The 17007-nt window shown below is 43.6% G+C and overlaps 1 protein-coding gene across 5 annotated transcripts in view; it reads right to left on the reverse strand.

Annotated features, from left to right (window-relative positions):
- TSHZ2 (teashirt zinc finger homeobox 2) overlaps nt 1-17007 on the reverse strand; it is a 438233-nt gene that overhangs the window by 182500 nt on the left and 238726 nt on the right. The gene's annotated exons all lie outside the window — the stretch shown is intronic.

The following is a 17007-nucleotide window of genomic DNA, read 5'->3' on the forward strand; positions in this document are numbered from 1 at the left end:
CCAGTAATTGCATAGGGAAAATGAAGGCATGAGAGAGCGGGTGCAAAGGGAATTAATGGGCAAATATCCATCAACAGAGATGGGGAAAGTGACTATTTATGCCCATGTGTTCATTTCCTTCACCTGGCCTTTTAGGAGCCACGTGGATAAAATGTAACTAAAGTACCAAATCAAGGGAGATTCAGCCTTGGATTTGCAAGGCTTGCATGATCTCCGTGCAATGTTTTCTTTCCTTGTGAGCCTCTCTCTCCCCTCTTGGTGCAGGTGGGCCCTTGGGAGAAACCCTAAGGTGTGGGACCATATTTCCACTCACCAGCAAGAAAACTTGGAAAAGGAGATCATGCCCAGAGGTCTGTCCTGTGAGGCAGACAGAGGGAGTTAGAAGAAAAGGGGGTTTTGCTGGGAATAAGGCAGCTCTAGCCAGGAACTCCAAAGGCTCTTGGTTAAGAGGAGGCTCTAAGGTTAAGAAATTTGCCCATGGCCACAGAGCTAGTGTTGTGGAGTGACATGCCTCCGGTCTGTTTGATGAGAGCACCCATGTCCTAATCACTCCAATCCACTCTCTATGGCCAACCTAATGAATAAGAAAACTTTGCAGACGCCCAAAAGCTAAAGGTTCATTGAAATGTCATTAAAAGGGTGCCTAGGGGGCTCAGTTGGTTAACCAATTGCCTTTGGCTCAGGTCATGATCCCATGTTGGCCTCCCTGCTCCTCAAGGAGTCTTCTTCTCTCACTCTCTCTCTGCTGCTCCCCATGCTTGTGCTCTCTCTCGGTCTCTCCCAAGTAAATAAATAAAATCTTTTAAAAAAAGAAGTTACTAAATAGATAATCACTTCAGAGGGGAGAATTATGGGAATGCTGGAGAAGAAGAGCCCACGATTTGAAAGGCATGATACAGAGCGCCTGGGTGGCTCAGTTGGTTAAGCATTGACTCTTGATTTTGGTTCGGGTCATGTTCTCAGGACATGAGATCAAGTCCCATGACAGGCTCCGCACTCATCAGGAAGCCTGCTTGAGGTTCTCTCTCTTTCTTCTCTCCCTCCACCCCTTCCCCCGTGCTCTCTCTCAAATAAATAATTTTTTTTAAAGGCATGATACCATAAAACAAGATGAAATGTAAAATCAGTTTAGCCACTGGCTTGGTGGTTGTGCTCATTATTGTATTGTTACTGGTGTTGTGTTTTTGCTTTCCTAGCACGCTGACAAGTGGATTTTTCATTAAACTGGTGTTGCTGGTCCCCAGTTCCATAGATTGATTAGAAGAAACAGAAGCTACTCAATCTAGTTGAACAACCATGAATCAGTGGTCACTCCTTGCAAGGAAAACCCAGTTTAAAATCACTGGATGACTAAACTAGACCACCCCCCTCATCCTCGTTGCATTTTCTTTTTCCCGGACTAATTTGTATGTTTGCAAATTAGTATTGGGTATGTTCGTCATATCATTAAGCTCAAGGAAAGAGCCTGTTATAAAATTAATAAATGAGTTGTTACAGAGCCAAGCAAAAATACTCCAAAGAGTCAGGCAGATTTTTATCAATCAAACAGGGTCACTTTTGAGAATTAGAAGGACTTTCTTGCTCAAAAACTGGGACAACACTCCTTAGCCAAGGCTGTTCCAGGCCAACCAAGACATACAGGTACCATTTCTACAAGCAATATGATCACAGCATCACAGCAACACATGCATACACACCTAACTACACACGAACAGCCGGTGGAAAAAAATCTAGGAGGGAAAAGAGGTCTTCTGTTGCCACCATGGATTAAGAGTGTGGCCGGGTTTTAGTCAGGTCAGTACTTGCAGTGCCTAGCACAGGGCCTGACATTTGGTTGGAGGCAATTCATGTTATTGTGTGTGTGCGTGTGTATGGATAAAATATACATGTGTGTGTGTTCCCCTGTGTGTGCACCCCTCCCCTCAATCTGCGCAGCCAATACAGTCATTTTCACACAAGGAAAAAAGAGGTGTTTTTGTTGTTTTTTTTTTTCCCTGCTGACATTTGGAAGCTGAGCTTTCCAGACCAGCTCAGCTTCACAATCTACTTTGTCCTTCTAAATGGATTCCCCAGAAGAAAAGTCAGAGACAGCAAACGCCTCCCCCACAATACAGATAAAATTTTCTGCTTAATTAGGCATTGACATGTTTACTATAACCTTTACAGAAGAGTAACTCGTGCTGAGAGACCCTTTTTGTCTGTTTTCTTCTGCAGAACAGACTAAATCTCATGCACCCGATAAGGTAACGCATTGAAAAGCTTCATAAAAAAAGTGCCAAAGCATCCGTCAAAGTGAGTGTATTTTAACGATGGCTGAGGGTTCCAAGGAGTTTTTAAAACCACATTTTAATATTATACATTTAAAACCGTTCACTTGACTTAAGTGATTTTGTTTGCCACCGGCAGCTGACATGAGAGGAAAGACAGCCAGAATATGGGTGATCTGGGTGCGTAATGAGTTATCTGTCTCTCTCTCTCTATCGATGATTTGTTTAATAAGACTGCATCATGTGCAAATCTTGGTAAAGTGGATGAGTGGCAAGTTTATTCTTATGAATACTTATTTAACAAAAGAAAATGATCACAATTATGCCACCGCACAGTAGAAAGAACGGTTCTCTGTAGAACCTCCTTGTGGATCTCAGGTTGAAGATCAAACTCCGTGGTGGCAAACGTCTCCCTTTCCAACCTAAATTTCTAATCCTGGCCCTTGCCGCTGCCCGACACTGGCCACAGGGAGCTTGCGCATCCCCAGGACAGCGAATTCCTAAGCAGAGCCTCTCAGCGCTGTTCTAAGTGACTGACTCCAGGGACCGTTCCTCTTCCACTCCAGGGCCACCGCTCTGACTGTGCCTTATTGTTCACTAGGGTGAGTGAGTGGGCTTCCTGCTTCTAGTTCCTCCAGGCGGTTTTTCTCAGAACTGCTAGAAGATCCTTTGTCAAAAGAATAAGCTATTGGGTGGGGGCATTGTTCTGTTCTGACTCCTGCAGCATCCTTATGCTGCACTAAAAGTGAAATCCAAACCCTCAGCCTGGTCTGCAGAGCTTGCAGGACCTGGCCTCTACCTCCCTGCCCCATCACTCCATCCCCCTCATCCTGCTCTCCCTGCCGGAAGCATGAGGCTCTCCCCCTCACTCGCTCCTTGCTGCACCTGCCCATCCCTTCTGTGACTTGGTTCTTTGCAGATGCGGATCTCTCTGCTCTGAAAATTCTTCCTCTGGACCTTCACGTGGTGGTTCCTTTTCATTCTTCAGGTCCCGGCTCACAGGGCTCCTTCTCGAGAAGCCTGTCCTGACCAGTCTCCCCTTCTCTTTGTAACTCCAGATCACACCTACCTACTTATTGAGATCCCTGTAGCACCGGCCATACTCTGAAATCATCTTGTTCCCCGCCTCCCATTGATGGTCTCCTCCCACTAAAGGTAAAAATGGAATGTTTGCACCCCATGGAGATGGAGACCTTGCTTCTCCCAGCACGCAGATCGCACCCTGGCACAGAACGGTGTCCACAAATTATCTGAGCAGACGAATGAACTGATCATAGGATGCAAAGGGATTATTCCAGTTGCAAACCTCCACTTCCTGATGGTGCAACCGGCACCTGGGATGAGTGAAGCTCCCTCCCCTAACCTTCCATATAGATCAGGTGTGAATTACAACCAGCCTGACCGGCTCCCCTCAATGATAAAGCCAGAACATCCCCATAAATCATCTTTGCAGCCCAACCAGCCACCAACGGTCATGTTGCCAGAAATCCCTGAGCTGTGAATTTAAACTTTTAAGTATGAAGATTGGAAATAAGCATCAAGACTGCAAAGCATCAGAAAATGCACTCTTAATGTGAGCAGACTCTGATTCAAAAAAGACTCACACATGGGAACTTTGAAAGTAGGGACTAATTTTGTCATGAATATAGTACATTAGCTGTTCCAGGATACAGGTTCCACAAATATTAGGGTGGTCTTCTCCTGAATTCTTGCTTTCACAAAGGAGAAATGTCACTGGAGAAATATATTTTATATGCTGTGAACTTTTTACCCTATTAGTGTCTGGCTAAAATTCAGAAACAAACCCTTAAATTTTAGAAATTCCCTCTTATAGCAAAGGTTAAAATAAAAAACAAAGGAGGAACAATTTAAAAAAAAAATCCCCACCTCAATTGTTCCAAAAATGTCTATTCAGAATGATTTAAATGAAATTGTGCAAAATAATTCATGGGTTGCATGATGTTAGATAACAGATTTTTTGCCAGGCATACATTTTTGTAGTTGCCTTGAAAATCCACAATAGAGTGTTTACCGTAAAAACACTGACAGTTTTTAAAGTGGCAGTAGAGGTGGAACAGTTATAACCCGAGAAGAATATAAAATTCAAGAAGGCTGATTTTCAAAAAACTAAACCAGAACTCAACCAAGACCTCATTTAAAAACATATCCAGTGGTGACAGGATCATTTTCACCAATCTACCCCACTAAATGACAGTTTAAAATCACACGAAGATTCCACAGTGTGCAGGGCAGACGTAAATGAAGGGATCGCAAGAATTTCTCGCCGTGTACCCAGTAGGTACGCTAAATGATGACACAGAGGAAGGCCTCCCTGTCACGAATCTCTAGTGTTTTGGTGACTGTGGTCTAGAAATCTGTTAATATGTATATTATTATTGGCACTAATTGGCACTCTTGTTGGCAGGCTGAGTAGAGAGATAAGAGGATTTAGTTCAAGGAGACTGAGCTACTTCCAGTGGTGGCCAGGCCCGGCACCGAGGGGGTCCGAAGCTCTCTGCTTCAGCAAGTGGTGGGCTAGAGGGCCGTGGGATCCCTGACACGGCTCAGGAGCACAGACTTGCCTTTCTGGTTAGCACGAGCTCAGGCTCAGTCTCCCTGCGGCCGGGGGGGGGGGGGGGGGGGGGGAAATCATCTCAGTTCATGCACCTTCTGAGGCAGGACAATTTTCAACAGGAAAAGTAAAATTCACCGCATACAGATTCTTCTCCCTGCCACGCTACACACGACTCATTCGCATAAGGGTGACTTGTACACACAGGTCAAGAGAGACGAAGGGCTTGTTCCCTCCGTCTGAAGATCAGAACCAAACAAAGAGAAATCCCTGTTTCAAGAATGTTGGAGAGGGACTTGGTGCAGCGCTGGGGGGGGGGGGGGGGGGGGGCGGCTTCTTCTGAGCCCATAGTGCACTTAGTGATGGACCTAGAGCTTTCTGAAGGTCATCAAAAACAACGCATCTCTTTGATTACTTCCTGTAGACCATTCGACTAATGGGAACGCTTTGCTTGTACAATGGGATGCATAGCAGATGGGGTCTGTATGAGACAAAAAAAAAAAAAAAAAAAAAAAGTCCACTTAGTTAACACACTCCTGCTGTGGGCACTTTCCTGAGTCCCCGTCAGAGCACATCGGCCCATAAAGCTGTTTCCTAATCGTGCTCTGTGTCTTGCTCCACGTCTTGATCATAAGGAAAAAAAAAAAAAGGACACGGCGAGTTTACATCAGGGGAAGTGGATACTCAGTCATCCCTTTGTGGTTCATCTGTTTATTCATTTGATCAAGAAATATTTATTCTGCAGCTACCACAGGCAAGATATTTTGGTCCAGTTTTGCTGGAATGCCCATCACAGTGGTTCTCCAAAGGCCAAGGAGAAGAGAGGGAGGAGTTACGGAGAGAAGTCAGACGCTGCGAGGTTGGGGAGAACCAGGTCATGGAAAGGTCACGCATGGCTGGAGGTGAGCACATAACTTAAGTGGGCAGAATTGGCCACAGATGGAAGAAAAAAAATCCTCAGTTGCGAAGGTGGGTGGTGCTGGCACTGGTCTAGACAGATGCAGAGGAGCTGCGGGCAGTGGAATGTTTATATCACAGAGAAAAGGTGCAGGATGAGCCATGGGGGGGCCGGTCTTAGGGCTGCCAGATATTTTGTTTGGCCAAACCGTGTAGATGAAACCAAGTATGTCTGGGACCGATCTGTTTGCAACCTCCGAACCCAGGGAGCTAGGAGAGGCAAAGACTGTGAGGATCTGGAATGTTCTGCAGGTGCTTTTGCATATACCAGCTCTTTGACCTTGATTCCTTATCAAGTGGATCAGAGGTGACAACCCCAAGCCTGCCTGCCTCATCGGGCTCTGTGGGGACACAGGGGAAACTGGAAGAGAAAATGTACAGTAAGGCCTGGCGACTCACAGGCTGGTCCTTGGAACCACAGCAGCATCACCTGGGAACCTGTTACAAATGCAGACTCTCAAGCCTAGCCCAAGCCTCTGGAGGAGGAAGCAGTTCACAAGATCCCTAAGGGGATTCCTACCTGCAAACAAGTTTGAGAAGCCCTGCCGTGAACTGCAAAACTGTTAATTAGTAGCAAGATATTTAGCAATCTGCTTCTCTCTGGCTGGATTCATAGGGGTATGTGGGTACCAGCTTTGCTGAAGGAGAATGCATCTTTGAGAGGGCCAGCTCCTTTCCTCTCCAAGGACCAGAAGATGAAATCCTGGGGCTTAGACCACTGCCCCCAGTTTATGCTGGGAAGCACTGAGCAAGAGGAAAACAAAAGTCACTGATTCCAGGACTGAGCAGCTAATGAAGAAATAGGATGGCCCATGGGCTGTGGCACCAGGCAGGTCTCTGTTCAAATCTGCCACTTACTGCAACATGTGATCTTGGGAAAGTTGCTAAAACTTTCCCAAAATGAGGAGGCTCAGCTTCCTCATCTTTAAAATGGGAATGATTACAGTGTCTACTTCATAGGAGAGGTAGGAGGGTCAAATCCGATGAAGTGTATAAAACGCCAAGGTACAGGACAACCTCCCAACTTCCTGGGCCTGTTCTAGGCATTTTATAAACATCACACATCCTGACCTCCCACCTGCACCCACAGGCGGCTGACATCAATTGACTTTGGCATCTTTTTATCCCTAAATCCTATCCCAAGCCAACAGCTTTTGGATGATATTTGCATTAGATAGGAACCAGCTCTGTATTTGTCATGCATAAGAAAAGAGCTTCCTCCAGTTTGGGGTTTGTTACTTGACATTAAATCATTCTTATAAGGAGCCAGTGGTATGTGTGCTAGGAACTTCCGTAGAAGCAATGTGCAAACATCGAATAGCAAGTTATTAGGTCATTACCCATAATGATCATGTCTGCAGTCTTCAAGAAATAAAGCAACCCACCCTCTGAGGGGAAAGGTCTTTGTTGGAGGTCTTGGGCTTTGCATGGAGAGAAATGACTAATGCTCAGAGCAGAAGGTCTAGAAAAATGCTCTGTATTTTGCTACCTACAATATCAGTCCAGTGTATAGTATTATTGGGAAGTATCCTGGTGACCATTTTAAAAAGCAGAAGGAGAAAATATTCATGGAGGAGGGCTGGAAGGGGGCTGGTTCATCAGCTTTCTGGTAGTTTCAGGTTAGAAGTCATTATCCTTATATTATCTTCATGCCAACAGAGCCATAAATCAGAAGCAGGGGATAAAATGAAGCGAAACGAAACAGGGACAAAGAAACTACACAATAGGAGTGAGGCTCTCCTATCAAATGTAGATCTTTAGGCTTTGGCTTTTCAAGTGGTAGCAACCATTTTCAGCAAAACGTGGATTCTGATTCTCTATACATTTTCCTCTCCTAGGGAGATAGAAACACACCACATATATCGTTCTTTCCAAGACTGGAAAGTTTGGAGGGATTTCCCCCTCCAAGAAAAGGGACAGTGAATTACTGTCCAGAATGACCTTCAGAAAGCATATGCAGCTGAGGCACCATCTGTATTTTTTCAGACATATATTTCCATTTTACTTGAAATAACATCAGCGCAGCCATCCCACAGAGTGAGAAGGTGATTTTATTCCCCTCTTGCCTGGCCTGATGTCAAACATCTTTTCTTCTTTCTCTCTCTCTCTCTCTCTCTCTCTCTCTCTTTTTTTTTCTTTTTGGCCAATGCTGCTTTTTTCTCTGAAATATTTCGTGCAGATAATGGATAATGACCACTTCTCATTGCCTTTTCTCAAAGACGTCTAACTGCATTAGCCAAGAACGGAGAAATTTTAACTTGCTTCTTTTGCTAAGTTCATGGCTGTGACCACTTCCCATTAAGAGAGAAAAAGAAGAAAGAAAGAAAGAAAGAAAGAAAGAAAGAAAGAAAGAAAGAAAGAAAGAGAAGCTCACTGTTCCCTCAGAGAAGCTAAATTGGCTCTGTCAAAAAGTGATCTGGCCTTTGCTTTCCTGGTGAAGTCTATGCTGTCTCTAAGATCACAGAAGCTTGAGGTGGAAAGGTCTTTCGTACCTTGTGGGCAATTTGGCTTTAGCCAGGGAAGGACTTTCTTGTCCTGGTGTTCTTCAATTCTTCAATTAATGGATTAAACACTGGACCTTCCAACTCTTCTTCATGTTGGATTCCCCACCATGACTGCTATGACCAGTCTGGTTATGAGCACCACCATTCCTCGCCATCCTTTCCCCTAGGAGTTGAGCCAGGTTTCCACCATGATACTATTGGATCAGATCTCAGGACTGGGGAAAGCTTTTAGTTCAAGCTTTCCTGCTGTGCTTTCCTCATTTTATTAACACTTTAGTCAAGTAACCTCTCAACATATACTTGAACGTCTTCAGTGATGGAGAACTCCCAGCTTTGAGGCAGCTCATCCTCTATTAAAAAATACTAAGAGCCAAAAAAAAAAAAAAAATACTAAGAGCCAACATCTATTGAGAGCAAAGGTACAAGCAAGAGCCAGTGGGCTAATTTTTTATATGTGTTACGTTATTTGATCCCCACAACACTGTATGTCTTTCCAATTCCGTCTTAACAGATGATGACATTGAATTGCAGAGAATGTTAATTACATCTCCAGAGTCACGTAGCTGATTTGGGACTTCTGTCGAGCTCTACAATCTATGCTGCATTCTTCTTTTCCCCCTCACTCTCTGTATCTAATTTGTCAGCCAGAGATGTCAATTCTATTTCCAAAATAAATCTGAAATCTGCATGCTGTTATCCACCCCCATACCACTGCTTGGTCCAGGCTGCCATCAGTTCTTCTCTGGTAGATGTCATGGCCTCCTCAGTGGGTGGCCGGTCTTCCTTTCCTACAGTCCATCAACCTGCGTGGCAGTTACTGGGGACCTGCTAATTGGAGGCCCAGCTTCCTCTGCATAACCCCTCTCAATAGCTCCCTAATGCACCCTGCAGGCTCTGACCCATCCTCTTTCCATTGCACAGCTCCTCCCAGCTGTGTCCCCTTGCTGACGTCTGAATTCTCCAACCTATCCCCAAACTCACCAAATTCTTTGCTCTGCTAAGGCCTTTGAAATTCTGCTTCTTGTATATGGGAGGTCTCCCCCTTTTCTTACGTCTAATTCTTTCTCAGTCTTTTAGTGTCAGCTCAAAGGCCTGTCTTCAAGGGGGGTCATCCCGATCCTGTAACCACTGCTCACCCCCCTCCCCCAAGTCCCTAACTGCCAAAGTTATTTTTTATCTCAGCCCCACCCTACTTCTTCTTGTACAGTTTTTATCTCAATTTGCAATTACTTTATTCTCCTATTCACTGGGTTGTTTGGCTTCCCGATGGGACCAACCATAAGCCCCCCAAGGGCAGGTGGAGTCTATCTTGCTCACCACTATATTCCATTGCTATCCAGGGCCCAACTTGTTCAAACATTTGTTGAATATAGGAAGAAATGAATGAATGGCCAAGTTGAGAAAGGATGAGTGAGCGACTGCATCAGGAAAGGACAGTTTTTTTTCTAGCTGATAAACTTAGATTTTACCCATTGGTTCCAACCCACTTTCAAGCCATAGAGAATAACACAAAGACTTTTTAACTGGATATCCCTTTGGATGGCTGAGGTGCCATATAGGACGGGCTGGCCTTCTGGGAGGCAGGGGAAGTCAGGGACAGATGGGAGGTGGATTCAGAGGCACTGAAAAGACCCTTTCCTCCTCAAGTCTGAAACACTCTTCTTCACACCTACTTCTTGCCTCAAACCCCACAATTAGACTCTTGTTGATTTGGCATGTGGCATACCAAGAACTTATCCCCTATAAAAATAAAAAGATTTATTCTCTTCTCTCACCTTGGCACTTTAGGGTGAATGAGTTGATCAGATCATTTCCTGGTAGCTGGCTTCTGTAGAAGAACATGTGGGCCTAGCAGCCAATTGGGTCATCAACAAACTCTAACCTAGGGGTTCTCAATCTGGAGCAAGTCTGCACCCAATGGGACATTTGGCAATGTTTGGAGACATCATTGATTTTCACAAGTGGAAAAGAGGTTCTATCGACAACTAGTGGAGGGAGAGGCCATGGGATGCTGTTAAACACCCTACAACACATAAGACAGTCCCTTAGAATGAAGAAGTGTTTAGCCCCAAATGTCAAGAGTTTAAAAATGCTGCAAAGTCAAGCTCAGCTACAGTTTCAGGAATTGGTGATGAGGAAGGGGGATACTCATCCTTAGTCTAGTTGTCCGTGAAGCAGGGGGCCGCCTGGAGGACAGTACCCAGCATCGTTAAAGAAGATATCAGAAAGGAAAGTTTGGGCACCACCTTCACGGCTGTCACGACATGGAACTGAAGAGCACAGTGTCTGCAGCAAGCTGCCTGGGTTCAAATCCTACCTCTGCCAAATCTTACATTGTCATCTTGAGCAAACTAGCCACCTCTGTGGGTCTCATTCTCTTCATCTATAAATTGGAGGTAATAATAGTACCTGCCTCAAAGGTGACTATGGGATTTGAGATAATTGGAAAGAACTCCAAATGCCTGGTAATAGTAAGCAGTCCATACATACCTCCTCTTATTATTACAAGAACAAAGACCTAGCCATGAAGAGCAACATTATGGGACTGGATTTCTTAGGATTTTAGTATTTATTCTTTCAAGTGTTGGCTGATAATAAAAGAAAAATCCATCATGTTCTTAGCATTATTTTCAATCAATTCCTTCTGGATTTATTTTAAATCCCCTTATCAGATTGAGTATTTTTATACTACAAGCAACAAACAAACAAAAAAGTTAATGATGAAAGGGATTAGCATTTCTAAATAACTCCGGTAACTCTGTCAAATAAATCCTGACCTATTTCAGTTCTTAATTAACTAGGTTAGCTTTTAAATGAGGCAACTTAAATAAAACACCCAAGTCTGATCTAGGGCCAAATCCCCACTGGACAGTTGGATGAAGCGGTTCTTGGAAATGACCCAAATTCTGGGAGATACAGAGGTCTGTGATCTTTTGAATCAACAGTTTGAATAATCCAGCAGAAAATTCTCTTGGGTTTTCTGACCCTTTGATTTTAAGGTAAGGGTTGGTTTAAGATGGCCTTTCAAGACTTGTCACTTTTCCTCAGTCTCCATCTACAAAGGAGGTAGGTAAATAGGAAAAGTCTTGAGGTTCCTATGTTAGTACCCCCCAAATAGTACCGAATTAGCCACTGTCCTGCGAGAGGGCAGTGGAAGAGGTCACTATCTGGTGATCTAATATCCTCCAATGGTGAACACTGATAGATGGCTCATAATACAGCCACTATCTAGTCTTTGGTATTCATTCTGGCCTATTTCTGTTTTTTTTTTTTTTTTCCTCTAGAAAAATCTTCTGATGTTGGTTCTCAACCAGCTCCGGAACCACTCTCATCAAATTAATTAATTCTCCTAAAAAATAACAATATATGCATTTTTCCCCCCTTACCAACAACAAAAGGGCAGTTTTCAGCTAATTGGTTGGTTTGCGTTTTGGTGTCAAAGGTAATTTTTCTTTCCCTGGGGAAATTATAAGAAAAAGCACCAGAACTTTCTGAGTTGGGGGCGGACAGTTATGCATGGGTTGGGTCACTGGAAAAGCATCTTATCTGCAGCCTCTCACACTTTTGAATGATTCTTGGGAGATAGGCAAAATTAGCAGGCACACCTAAGAGTTTCAAAGAGGACATTGGTAGCCTTTCCAGATCTTGTCAATTTTTTGTTACTTATAGACGCTTAAGAATGAACTTTGCTAATTCATGGGCAACACTGAAAAATCATCAGTGTTCTCTGATAAATTACACTAAACAATGTGGTTGCTCCCCAGTCTACTAAGTATGGGTGGCATTGGTGCCACCCAAGTCTGTGTGGAGGCTCCACTTTGACTAATCTAATCACATTGGAATAGTGGCTCATTTAGGTGATTTCTGCCTAACCTAAGCCAACAGGGAATCAACACTCTCACTCTGATTGGATGGTTAAGAAAGTAAAGGTCTCTCCCTTTCCTTTTTTCCCATTTTTATACATGAATAATCTTATAAACGCTAGCAGCAATGTCACTACCACGAGGGACGTTATTAGCCTGAGGACCAAGCTAACATACATGACATAGAGCCAAGAAAATTATAACATATTGGAGCTAGAATCTTGATCAGACTCCACCAGAAACCTTATTGCTTTTGTACTTTGGAATTTCATGAGCAAATAATTCTCTTTGCTACTTAGGATAGTTTGTGTTGAGTTACTTACAACTGAGAGCTTCATGATCTAGGTACTAATCTGTGCACATTTCATAGTATTGCTTTAGCTATTACTTTATAAATTAGATACATTTTTATCAATACATGTACATTAGCCTTGCAATATATTCACATTTTGCACGATACACGTTATTTTATTTGTTGGTATGTATATTCTTCTGCCCTTAACAATTATTACCTTTTTTTCCCAGTTTAACAAAGTATAAGGCAATCCCCTTTTGCTATTCTGTCCATTAATTATCCATGATGATAAGACAGTCAATACTGTAAAAGTTAGGATTCCTGTTCCTAGCCAAGCACCTAATCCATCATTAGTTACACACTATTTTGAATTCTGAACCCACCTCACATGCCATATCTGCTCTAAGCGCTCTTTTCCAAGCTCCCAGAGTATAGTCTCCCTTTCTCTGTGGTCCATAGGACTCGACCCATATCTACTACTGGACAAATCAAATTGTGACTCTTGATCTCAACTCTCAGATGGTAAACTCTTTAAAAGCAAGGAGGTTGTTGGTGTTTATCTCCATGCACCCAGCCCTAGGAGTTTGGGGCACACAATAAGAACTCCACAAATGTTCTTCTATCTCCTTGCCTACATTGTCTTCTATACATTTTTGCATGGTCTTGTATTTCAGAATATTGCTTAAATAGAATAGCAGAGGCAACGTTTACCCAAGGAGGGTCCCAGTCCCCATGGGCACATGTAACCGGAGACACGACCCAGCTGGGGGTGATGTTGCCCCTGAGGGACATTTGGCAATGTCTGGAGATATCTGGATGGTCCTAACTGGGGAGGCAGAGTGCTGCTGGCATCTAGTGGGTGGAGGCCAGAGATACTGCTAAACACCCTACAGTTCATAGAAGAGCCCCCGCAACAAAGAATGATCTGGCCCAAATGTCAGCGCTAGCAAAACTGAGAGACAGCACTGGAAATCTTTTTCTCTGATTTGAACATGAACCCCATGAACTCATTCCTCCATTCCCAATACCTGTTGCAGTTCTTGAAGTGACTGCTGAGGACACCCTCTACTCCCCACTGCAGGCCATCATGGTGGGGTGCTCTGCCTCCATACCTTGTCCCTTTGCTTTTGCAATTTGGGTGAGTTTGTAATTGAAATCAACTCCCCTTTAAATCGAAAACATCTCCCATGTTAAAATAGGTAATGTAACTGATTTTATTTTTTAAGGCATAAGATCACCTTTGGGATTGATGTAGTTAAAACACTCTCAGAGCTAAGCTATATAAATCTGCTCCTTTCTTGGGGTGCCTGGGAGGTTCAGTTGGTTAAGCGTTGGCCTAAAGTTCAGGTCATGATCCCTAGGTCCTGGGATGGAGCCTTGCATGGGTCGGGCTCCCTGCTCAGCGGGGAGCCTGCTTCTCCTCCTTCCTCTGCTGCTCCCCCTTCTTATGCTCTCTGTCTCTCTCAAATAAATAAATAAAATCTTAAAAAAAAAAAATCTGCTCCCTTCCAGGCACATTGAAAAGAAGCCAGCAGAACACAGATTTTGATCTTTGGGAAATTAATTTAATGAGACTCCAGTGCTGCTAGACTATTTTCCAATAAGAATAATCCAGATTGTGCCTGTGTTTAAATGTTTGGTATTTTGTTTAAAGAGCAGGGAGGTAGAACAAAAACATAAAAATCTTCTCTTTTTTCTTTCCTTTCCTTTTTATTTTATTTTATTTTTTTAGTATAGGCACACTATCACAGCTTGGCCAATCACTGTTGCTCCATAGAATTCAAATTCTTTTTTTAAAAAAATCCATTTATTGATTTATTTTAGAGAGAGCACGAGTTAGGGGGAGGAGCAGAGAGAAAGAGAGGGAGAGACACAGATACTCCCCACTGAGGGAGGAGCCTGTGATACAGGGCTTAATCCCATGAGCCTGAGATCATGACCTGAGCTGAAATCAAGAGTTGGACACTCAACCGATTGAGCCACCCATGATGAGCCCCTAGAATTCAAATTCAGACCCTATGACTCAAGCATGAAAAATGATTGAAATGGATCCATCTTGACAAGAGCATCAGGAAGAGGTCATCCACTGATTCTGTCCTCTTGACCTTCAGGGTCACATTGGCCTCTTTTTCAGTGATCTGTTCCATGCTCCTTCCAAAATACATTGCTTATTTTGATTCAAGTTAGCCAGAGATAAAATTTGTTATTCACAACCAAAGACACCACTGGCTAACAGATGGTGCTCAATACATACTTTGACTAAAAGAAAGAATTTGTTCTAACTCTAACAAAGTGGCTTCTTTGCATGTTAGAATAAATCAAGCTCAAGCTCTTGGTGACGTTGCTCGGCATTCAATAGAGGGTAGTTTAAATGCTCACAGACAAATGGGCAGACCGTCACTCAATGCTAATCAGAACACCTGATTTCCGGAAATCAGAAATTTCCCTCCAAACCCAGAGTGTCCTCCATTTAGATGTACCTTTTTCCATAGAGCTTGGCTGAATGTATGGGTCTGCCTTGAAAATGCTTTTTAGAAACATATCATCCCCCAATGACTTGAATGTACCCGTCTAGAGTATGTTTCCAGCGCTCATAGTCTATTGTGTCAATAATCTGCATATTTAAGAGTCCCCACATGCTCATTGAGACGATAGATGGGGCTGGTACAGTCTACTGGGTCAAAAATCTGCTTTAAATAGTCTATATACACAGTCGGTTGAGTAAATAACAGCATTTTCAAAAAGCCCCTAAATATATAATAACATGATAAATCGCATCAGCTCCTAAAGATGCAGTCTCGCTACCGCTGATCAGGAAAATGATGTGCACTTTAACAAGCCACTTACAAATGATCTCATCTTTTCCAGCCGTGGGAACATTATCTTTTCCTCTGCTATATTTTTCATATATAGAGGAAAGGAACCCACCCACCCACATACACACACCCACACACAGAGGCATATATGTGTGCTCTCTATCATCTTACACTAATAAACTGGGTTTGAACCAGTTGACCCGATGTAGGGAGGCAAGGTCAGAGAGCAAGGTTCTTCTTACTTAGGGTCGGGAGGGTTCTCCCATCACTTGGCTGTGTGTGATTCCCAGTTAGAATGGGATCCAAGTGCACAAAACTGGTTCTATTGAAATCAACAAGAGGCTTGGATTTGGGGACCTCCATCTGACCTCATTTAGCTGTGAAGGTGACTTACTTCATGCCATGTCATTAGAACCCCATTTTCCTAAAAACAGCTTCTGTCCATATAATATCTTAATAGCCCCCACTTACTAAGTGCCTTACGGTTGTTTTACTTTAGCTTCCTAACACTCCCATGGTGGAGGTGATATTATTAGCTTCACTTTTAAAGAAGGAAGAATTGAAGCTTTGAGGAGTTGAACAACTAACCGAAGTTCACACACCCAGTGATTGGTGGACTCGGGCTCCGAGGCTCTCATGGGCTCTTGGGGCTGTGTATTCAGTTCTCAGATGTGTCCTGCTTTATTCTGGTGCACTTGATGCAAGTGTGTGTCTTTCTCTCATGCAGTGTACGTTCCTCAGCAGCGGTTGCATTTTGCAGAAGCTTGCATTAATATCATAGTGTTGGTGTGTGTGTGGGGGGGGATTAGGTTAGGGCAGACCAGTTCAAAACTAAGCAGGTAGGTATCCAGAGCAGAACGGAGCAAGAGTAATAAAAATATTGGTCCAGTTAAAAACACTCGTTAAATTTATTAAAAACCAAGGAATGTGATAGCACATAAAGGACCTCACCCTATTGCTACAGGAGGGATGGCAGTGGGTAGGAAGGAGTCTTTGGGGGTGGTGAGATTGCAGGGTTATGGATAGGTCGAGTGGAAAAGGGTAGGGAGAGGTGACAAGTAGACTTTCAAGGCTGACCACCTGAGCAGGAAGCCGTCTATGAACGGATTGCATTTTGTGTGGCTTCCTGCAGTCTACGAACGGATTGCATTTTGTGTGGCTTCCTGCAAGCCACTCTGTCATCTGGCTGCTGTTTCTCAGTGATGCTGGACACTATCGTGTTGGGGAAAAAAAAAAATCACAGGTGAATTGATGTGACGTCCTCATTATATTCATGTCATTGACCAATTTGCCAATCAGGAACGAGCTAATCCGCTTTACAGAAATTGGAGTTGCACCAGAACCGACGTTATTTTATCTTTCATCCTTAAAGACCTTTCATGTTCGACTACCTCCGTAGCTAAAATCCTGGGCGCTTCACCAATAAAACCTTAACGCTGAGTTAATGACTCAAACCAACCAACTTACAATAGAGATGGTAAAATCCAAATATCTTCCAGACCCTGGAATTTGCATCTTATGGAGTCTCTTGTTGTTGGGGAGACACACAGGTGGAGCTTCCCCTTTGCTTCTCTGAGCGCCCCCCGTGTGCCTGGTAGAGTGGGAGGTATTTGCAGTGCTCTTTATTCTGGAAATAATCCCGCGAGGTAGGCATTTTCCCTTCCATCATAGAGGGGAGGAGCTTGAGGCCAACAGAAGAGACAGAACTGGGTTTTCAGGAGAGCCTGGCACAA

This window comes from Vulpes vulpes, chromosome 14 (genome assembly GCF_048418805.1).
Source record: "Vulpes vulpes isolate BD-2025 chromosome 14, VulVul3, whole genome shotgun sequence".
NCBI classification, from domain to species: Eukaryota; Metazoa; Chordata; class Mammalia; order Carnivora; family Canidae; genus Vulpes; species Vulpes vulpes.